We start from the raw sequence: 9,867 nt of genomic DNA, 5'->3' as shown, positions 1-9,867 counted from the left end.
GAAACACTGTGCACCTGGCCACCTTGGTTAGCGCGCACTGCGCCCAGCCCGCCACAGGAGTCACTGGTGAGACAAGGACACCCCTACCGACCAAGCCTAACCCTGACGACGCTTTGCCAATTGGGTTGTGTATCGGAGGACGCATGACTTTCAAACTTCTTCTCTCCCGAGCCCGTACGGCAGTTGTAGCGATGAGACAAGATAGTAGCTACTACAACAATTGGATACCACGAAATGGGGGAGAAAAAAGGGGTAAAAATAAAAATAAAATTAAAAAATTAAAAAAGAGAAGTAGTTGGTAAACCCAATCATTTGAGAAACCAAGGCTGTCGAGTCTGACAATAAGAAAGCCTTGGCCAGATCGATGAATACGGCTGCACAGTAATGTCTCTTATCAATGGCGGTTATGATGTTGTTTAGGGCCTTGAGCTCTGAAACCAGATTGCATAGCGGTACGGTTGAACAGGCAAGTAATAGGGGTTGAAACAATTTTGGCAGATGTGAGCCACGGGGCGACGCACAATTGGCACTCTTCCTCCCATACATGTAGCCATATATATTGACTAAAAAGAGACATGCTTTATTCAGATCGTAAAACTAGTTTTTTTGTCAATAGATATGGCTACACTACAGGCAGACTACAATAGATCCTGGAAAATAGACACTGGTATTTGCCTGGAAGGTGCTAATTCTACCAAATGTTGTAGGGCTGTTGCGTTCTCATATTTACGGTAATAAAATACGTCACGAGTTGAACGGAAGTAGGATTGCAATTGCGCACGCATCTCTCACTTGAAACGTTGCCATTTATCATAATCTACGGATTGTTTATTGCACGTTTTACTTCACACAGAGAATACAAATCTGTAATTTGGGCTGGACGAGATGGCAAACTGCAATTTTCAGGCGCAGTTGGTATCCATTATGGAGGTATTAGCTAAAGCAGCTGTAGCAGAAATAAACAAACGAGTTGATGATAGCTGTGCAGTTATACGTTTGGAAGTGACCCAAAGCCAGCGAGATATTGATGGACTGAAAAGGAAGTGTCAAATGATGGAGGGCGAGCTGAAGAAAACGCGAGGACGAGTCAGGAGAAAAGGTAGTAGATGTGTTATTCATGATAAATTGATTGCATATTCAAAGCCCAAATGTGTGAATAGCCCTAATATTTGACTGAATTCAATTATTTTCCAGCTTTTTACCCCATGGCATCCGAGAAATCTTCATATCCAGTCAAGATTGTTTTGAACAAGCAGAGGAATAGCTCACAGTGGAGAGACGAAGAGATTGCTGTTGGAGAGGACTCTCAACCCCAGGTGTGATGCATCACCTTTTACAATTACAAAGACCTGATGACCTCTTGGATCAATTCTGTTATTGGAATAGTTAGTGTTTTTGTGATTAATTAGTATTGCAATGAAACAGGCAGGGTGTATAGCTCGAACCTTCCACCTTCTGGCCAGAATCCCTGCGAACCAATCGACTGCCACAAAAGTATGCTCCATTGGCAGAGTTGAGATCCGCTTTTATAAACCAGGGTAACTACCAAGGTGCGAATTAGGGGGGAGCCAGGGAGTGCTCAGCTCCCCTGAATAAGATGTTGGCTCCCATAAATGCAACAAAAGTCAAACTTTGTGAGGGTCTCTAAATAATGCTAATTTAACCATTCTCCCATTTGTTTAAAATGTAGTGGTAAATATGTTTCACAGTGGTAAATATGAGCTCCTTTAATGTATAGATTTTCCTTTGTACGTACTCATTTTTCGCCTTTTGCTTGCCATGTGTCCTTGATAGATAGCCTTTATTCCAATGCTTTAGATTTATCTGTTGATTTGTCATGGTTTGCTTTTGATAGTCAGCTATTTAGAGCGCGCATTGTTTTGTTTTTCAGGTGTGCGTGGGTGTTCTCCATGCCATCCGTGGCCCGAAGTAGTAGACCATTTATATAGCTTTATTTTCTATCAATATTTGTTTTCTTTCCTGGATCAGCTGATGATGGTCGACTATAGCACTAGACAACTGGCCTACAGCTACACCCCAATGTACATCCAATCCATCCAAAAAAGTAATCAATACGTTAATGACAGTAGGCCTATCAGGTGACTCTTTTGGTTAGAAGAGGTTAACGTTGGGTTAGAAGCGTTACATTTTCCAATGGCATAGGCCTACATTATTTTGGATTTGTGTCCCCATTGAGAACTGTTTTCATGGTGAAACATAATGAAATGTTACATTGGCATAGTTACACTTACAGTGCATTTTCCCAAATCTCCAAGATCCATGATAGGTACAGGGTTTAAGTTCAATATTCTATTTCAATTGTTAGCCTAAATGCTTAATAATGACAAATAACACTGTCATTAATGTAAGGAAGGAAATGTAGTGTTTTATGTCACAAGATCTGTGAAGACTCCAAGCATAAATTATGGACAACTCATGAACTAGGGTGTAAAACATGTTTTGATTCAACTCATTACTTGATTGCCATTGATTAGGTCTACATTAATTGATGCATCCTGCTGACAAATGTAACTTTTTTTTGTAGCCTGAAAAGTCATGACACAGCTGAAATTAGGCTGAATCTGTCACGGGAAAAATGTGTTGATCACGCTCATGTAGTACATGTGTGAAACCTATTCCTCAGCCTGAAGTGTCTCGCTTCCGTCGCCTCATTGGCTAGCTTTTGAGGTGGCGCGATCGTCTAAGACGTTTGAGGGAGGACAGACGTGTGTTTGTGAGGCAGAGGTCGGTCCCGAGTTCGCGCCAGGTATGGGCTGAATCGTTCGTGAGAAAGTGGTAACGTTATCTAAGCAAGCAGCGTGAAGTCCTTTACTCTAACACACACGGCTACAATGTGTATTACCATGAACTTCAAATAAGCCTACCAGTAGTGGCAAAATAATTGGTGGGTAAAACGCTGATTGTCGGTCGTGGTAAAGGTTTTAATAATGCTCCCTATACTTTCAAAGTATTTTTCTGAAAAAGGTGGGTACACGCCTTTACTTGCATCTACCCTCCACTTGGCCTGCACCACTGCCGGTAGCCTACCCTCCCAGCCAAGGCAATTTTACGCACATGAACACACGCAGAACAGGTACAGTAGCCTACATTCAATATAAGACATTAGGCACACGTTTTGGTGTTTTGTAACACATCTATTTCCTATCATCAAATGGCGCAAGTATACATGATGTTTAGTTGCTGGAATTATTTTGGAGTGGATGAACATGCACAGGTAGACTACTTTTTTAAGTGATTTGTTTGACAATCAGGTGAGAAATAGAATGACTGGTTATGTTCATGCCACATTCAAAGGTAATTAATATTTATTTTTAAATCTCTTTTTCGGGATATCCAATTGGTAGTTAGTCTTGTCCCATCGTTGCAACTCCCCTACAGACTCGGGAGAGGCGAAGGTCGAGAGCCATGCGTCCTCCGAAACACGGCCCCGCCAAGCTGCACTGCTTCTTGACACACTGCTCGCTTAACTCAGAAGCCAGCCGCGCCAATGTGTCGGAGGAAACGCCGTCCAACTGGCGACCGAAGTCAGTTTGCAGGCGCCCGCCCGGCCTGCCACAAGGAGTTGCTAACCTTCCCCAGATGAAGCTGGGCCAATTGTGCTCCGCCTCATGGTTCTCCCGGTTGGCTGTGACACAGCCTACGATCAAACCCGGGTCTGTAGTGATGCCTCAAGCACTGCAATGCAGTGTCTTAGACTGCTGCACCACTCAGGAGGCCCATATTTACAGTATAAATGATGTCGTTATTATTAGTGCCATAAAGAAAATATTATTACTCCCATAATCTTTTTTTTATTTTTTACACTCAATAGAGACCCCCGAATGCCATGGTGTAATTTACACCAATGTAATGACCTTGATAGATTATAAATGAGAGAATGTTCACGACTGTTCTCAAATTGAATGGTTTATTGACCCAAAAATTATACAAGCTACTTTCTGGCTGTAGCCCATGGCAAATAAATCGGATAAGAATAACAGGTCTTCAGGATAAGAATCCAGCTCACTTTCTGGACAGGAAAAGAGCCTACTTACAAACCAAGGTCACTGCAATATGAAAAGGGTTAGATATGGTGTGTCCAGAGTCGATTAATTAGGGCCGATTTCAGGTTTTCATAACAATTGGAAATCTGTATTTTTGGACACCGATTTGGCCGATTTAAAACAAATTTAAAACCTTTTTTTTTTTACACCTTTATCTAATCTTTATTTAACTAGGCAAGTCAGTTAAGAACACATTCTTATTTTCAATGACTGCCTTGGAACGGTGGGTTAACTGCCTCGTTCAGGGGCAGAACAACAGATTTTCACCTTCTCAGCTCGGGGGAGTCAATCTTGCAACCTTACAGTTAACTAGTCCAACGCTCTAACCACCTGCCTCTCATTGCACTCCACGAGGAGACTGCCTGTTACGCGAATGCAGTAAGAAGCCAAGGTAAGATGCTAGCTAGCATTAAACTTATCTTATAAAAAACAATCAATCATAATCACTAGTTAACTACACATGGTTGATGATATTACTAGTTTATCTAGCGTGTCCTGCGTTGCATATAATTGATGCAGTGTGTATCGTTGCTCCAATGTGTACCTAACCATGAACATCAATGCCTTTCTTTAAATCAATACACAGAAGTATTTTTGAACCTGCATATTTAGCTAAAAGAAATCCAGGTTAGCAGGCAATATTAACCAGGTGAAATTGTGTCACTTCTCTTGCGTTCATTGCACGCAGTCAGTGTATATGCAACAGTTTGGGCCGCCTAATTTGCCAGAATTTTACGTAATTATAACATAACATTGAAGGTTGTGCAATGTAACAGGAATATTTAGACTAATGGATGCCACCCCTTAGATAAAATACGGAACGGTTCCGTATTTCATTGAAAGAATAAACATCTTGTTTTCGAGATTATAGTTTCCGGATTTGACCATATTAATGACCTAAAGCTCGTATTTCTGTGTGTTATTATGTTATAACTAAGTCTATGATTAGATAGAGCAGTCTGACTGAGCGGTGGTAGGCAGCAGCAGGCTCGTAAGCATTCATTCAAACAGCACTTTCGTGCGTTTTAACCGGCAGATCTTTGTTGTGCATCAAGCATTGCGCTGTTTATGACTTTAAGCATATCAACTCCCGAGATTAGGCTCGTGTAACTGATGTGAAATGGCTAGCTAGTTAGCGGGGTGCGCACTAATAGCGTTTCAAACGTCTCTCGCTCTGAGACTTGGAGTGGTTGTTCCCCTTGCTCTACATGGGTAACGCTGCTTCGAGGGTGGCTGTTGTCGTTGTGTTCCTGGTTCGAGCCCAGGGAGGAGCGAGGAGAGGGACGGAAGCTATACTGTTACACTGGCAATACTAAAGTGCCTATAAGAACATCCAATAGTCAAAGGTTAATTAAATATAAATGGTATAGAGAGAAATAGTCCTATAATTCCTATAATAACTACAACCTAAAACTTCTTACCTGGGAATATTGAAGACTCATGTTAAAAGGAACCACCAGCTTTCATATGTTCTCATGTTCTGAGCAAGGAACTTAAACGTTAGCTTTATTACATGGCACATATTGCACTTTTACTTTAATCTCCAACACTTTGTTTTTGCATTATTTAAACCAAATTGAACATGATTCATTATTTATTTGAGGCGAAATTGATTTTATTGACGAATTATATTAAGTTCAAATAAGTGTTCATTCAGTATTGTTGTAATTGTCATTATCAGTATCGGCTTTTTTTGGTCCTCCAATAATTGGTATCGGCGTTGAAAAAAATAATAATCGGTCGACCTCTAGTCCAGAGTAATAATCACAGTCCCCTGTTACAGCCTACAGATGTGGAGCAGAGAGCAGAGACTGAACCAATACTGATCAAAGATGAGGAGACAGCAGAGGATGTGTGGACGACTGACCCTCAGGAAGAGCTCAGGATCACTGGAGAGGGTGGGTGCGACCATAAGTGATACTGCTCTGTCTGTCTATGGAAGACTGTGTGGGTGTAGTGGTATGCACGTTGCAAATTGCTAGTTGGTGTTTTTTGTTCTGGGTTGGCATATAGAGTGCGCGTACACACAGTCAATTTGAAATCAGTCATGTTTTGCAACTGTTAAGGATCTTTTGTAATGTTTATTTTATGTGTATCCCAAATCTTTAGAGTCTGGTTCCAAGTCTGGGCAACCACCATCCTTTGAGCAACGGCACTTTGATGAGGACTTCATCACACAACCCAACATATCTCCTGAAGAGTCAGTGGAACATTACCCCAATTCTGATGGTCCAGAGGAACCAGGCACACCACGGTGTACGTCTGTAGAGAAATCAAAGGTGTTCAGCACAGAGCAGCACCGCCCAGACGAGGATGAGGACTCGCAAGAGCTGGTGATGGTGAAGGATGAGAAAGAGGAGGAGCTGGATCAGACCACGGCCCTGGAAGGACCTGACCAGTTTGTCATGGATGAGACTGATGGGCAGCTGTGGACCTCTGTGGATCCAGGCAGACACACTGATGGCCACCCAGATTTCTCCTTTCATTCCACAGAGGAGTACTCTCAGAATATATCAATTTTTCCATCTCACAGTGGGCTGCCATCCCTTCCTACTATGACAGATGGTGTAGGGCCATCGGTCCACTCTTCTAGAGGGAAACCACATGCTAACATGTTCAGTGCAGCAGCACACATGAAAAAACATGTCAGGACATTGGCTGATGAGACTAGACAACAGATGCCAGAAGGACAGAGCAGTGAGATGCTGAACTCTAATAATGACGGAAATAGTTTAGCTCTACAGCCAAGGCAGCATCAGCACAGGGCTTCAGAAGCAACAGTGAGAATGAGTGAATGCATGACAGGGTCAAACATGGCCACCACCTCCACCTTCTCTGGATACAGCCTGAGTCGCAGTAGTTTTAACATGGTGAAGAGAATGAGGACTCAGTGGAGGTCGGGCGGCACCACAGGAGAGAAACCGTACACCTGTGAACAGTGTGGCAGGAATTTCACCAAGCAGTACAACCTGATCAGACATGCTGTGGTCCACAGCGGGGAGAAGCCCTACGAGTGCACACAGTGTGGGAAATGCTTCACCCAGCGCTCCAGTATGAAGTCACATCAGAGAACTCACATAGGAGAGAGTCCAGTGTCTCAACATGTGGTACCCCCATACCCTGGGGATCCACACACAAGTTTAATGTTGTCTCAGACCAGATGGAACAAATAGTAACATAATTGCATAGTTTTTCTGTACCACTGTCTGTGAAAATGTGGTACAAAAGGTATTTTGAGACATTTTGACATACTTTTCTGATTTGTGAAATGTCTTTCATGTTTGACTGTTGACGGCTCCTCACAAATTCTACCAGCCTATATATTTACAACTGGTAAAAAAAATTATATAATGAAAACCTATCTGCACTTTTAGAAAAAGTGAATAACACCTTCATAGAATTGAGTTGTACCCCCCTTCCTAAAAATGTTGTTGCACCCAACCCCCACATTTACACTGACTGAAGTGGGTTAAACAAGTGACATTAATAATGTATCATAAGCTTTCACCGGGTCAGTCGATGTAATGGAAAGAGCAGGTATTCTTAATGTTTTATACACTGTGTATATAGGAACCATTTAGTATGTGTTGTCTAGTTAGTGCTTGTCTATTTGGGATGTCACTTCTTGCCACAAAGGACAGTATCATATCAAATCAGGTTAATAACTTATTTTGAAGTTACTCTGCAGCCTTTAACTGTTACGTTATTTGAACTCAACTAGGCAATCAAATATGTGTTTCAGTGTATTAGCTTACATCTTACATGTATGTTCATACAACTTTACATTTGACATCTGAAAATGACACTTTTACTGTACTTTGTCTAAACTGACACTGGCACTGTATAAAACTGGTCATCTGAATCACAGATCATATTCCGTAGATGGCTAAATCGATAAGAAAAATAAATATGTAGTTTGAAAGATTTACTGGTTCATTGATTTGCCAGTCAACAGAGGCAGAGATAACAGTGGAGATGTACAGAGAGAGAAAAGGAGAGACTCAGGACGCCAACACGGGAAGTTTAGTGATTTCTTGCGTCATCATTTGCTGATGCTTGGTTATGCCGGTGCAGAGTGAAGGTTGGAACAATCGTGACTCTTTCTTACTTTTTCTTATTCTTGTTTATATCTCTAAGTAAACCCGAAACTCAAGAGGAATATTAGTGACAGTGTGTTAGGTAGGGGTGGGATAGTAGTGGTCAGGGGGATGGAGAGGTGAGGTCAGGCGCAGAGGTTTCATGTTCTACGACAGGCCTGCAGTCACAATGTACAGTTAAATTGAATTCCGCTGCAGTGAGAGGGCCACAATGGCCAGGAGAGGCAGGGAGGAGAGGGCATCTATCGATCACAGAGAACAGCCAGAGCCAGGGTTTGGGGTGGCAGGGTGTCCATCAACATAGGAAGACTAGGTGTGATTGAATTTGAAGTGTCCCCAGACCATGGCACAGAGGGAGACTGGGAGTGTTGGGGTGAAGGGTGTGGCCTGTTTATTTTGTGAAAAAAAGATAGGGGGAAGTGAAGAGCGTAATGATTGCTGTAGTTTGTGAGCACTGCACAGTTTGATTTGAAGTGATCACATTAAGTGTTGTGTTGGTGTATGCATATTGAGAAGATGATTTGTCCGTTTTTAAAAATGTATTTACAGAGGGCCACAAACACAACACAAGACAGAATGACCCTGCAGAATGGCTCAAAACACATCTCAGTATAGCACAGTAAAGCGAAGCACTTCACGGAGTGAATCAATAAACCACAAATTGCAATTGAAGAAAATAAGTGTAGAATATTAACAGCACATTTTAATTGTATATGAAATGCTCATGATCACGTTACCATTGACCAATTCCTACAGAAAATACAATGATTGTACAAAACATTAAGAACACCTTTCTAATATTGAGTTGCACCGCCTTTTTCCCCAAACAGCCTCAGTTTTCTGGGGCATGGACACTACAAGGTGTTAAAAGCATTCCACAAGGATGCTGGCCCATGTTGACTCCAATGCTTCCCACAGTTGTGTCAAGTTGGCTGGTAGTGGATCTCTTCTCCAAGTAGCTTGTTCCATCTCCTCCCACAGATGCTCAATTGGATTGAGATCTGGTGACTGGGCAGGCTACTGCAGTAAGCTGAATTCACTGTCATGTTTGTGGAACCATTCCTGGACAATTCTAGCCTTGTGGCATGGGGCATTATCCTGCTGAAAAATGCATTCGCAGATGGATACACTGCTGCCTTGAAGGGATACACCTGATTGGCAATGATTTTCAGGTATCCTGTGGCATTCGAACGTTGCTCCACTTTTATCAATGGGCCTAATGTGTGCCATGAAAACACACCTCACACCACCAGCCTGCAATGTTGAAACGCAGCATGATGGATGCATGTACCCAAGTGTTTTTTCCCCCCATACTCTAGTCCTCCCATCAGCGTGAAACAGCAGGAACCCGGATTAATCAGACAGGCAATGTTTTTCCAATTTTAAAGTATCTAGCGTTTTCATTCCTTAACCGCAGTTTCTTGTTTTTTGCTGAATGAAGTGGAACTTTGCAAGGTCGTCGGCTGCCATACACCATTCTCAGGGGGCGCAACTTTGGTTTTATAAGTGGCCGTCTCTATTTAGAACAACAAAATGTAAGCATGCCCCCAGCCATCAAGCTAGGTAAGAGATCATTGCTAAATGTGTTTAAGTGATTGATAATATGGAACTAGATCAAAGCTAATTCAATAATCAATATTGTGGTGCACCTTTAACTCAAGTACAAAGACTTTTTATTGTCTTTATTAAGGCATACTCTACATCAA

At 42.1% G+C, this 9,867-nt stretch overlaps 1 pseudogene; it reads left to right on the top strand.

The window, feature by feature from the left end:
- The first annotated feature begins 787 nt into the window (after positions 1–787).
- Positions 788–7,983, top strand: LOC139376229 (zinc finger and SCAN domain-containing protein 2-like; annotated as a pseudogene).
- Positions 7,984–9,867: the final 1,884 nt, after the last annotated feature.

This window comes from Oncorhynchus clarkii, chromosome 20 (genome assembly GCF_045791955.1).
Source record: "Oncorhynchus clarkii lewisi isolate Uvic-CL-2024 chromosome 20, UVic_Ocla_1.0, whole genome shotgun sequence".
Taxonomy (NCBI): Eukaryota; Metazoa; Chordata; class Actinopteri; order Salmoniformes; family Salmonidae; genus Oncorhynchus; species Oncorhynchus clarkii.
Note: the sequence above shows the minus strand (reverse complement) of the source record. Positions and strands in the feature narration are given on the sequence as shown.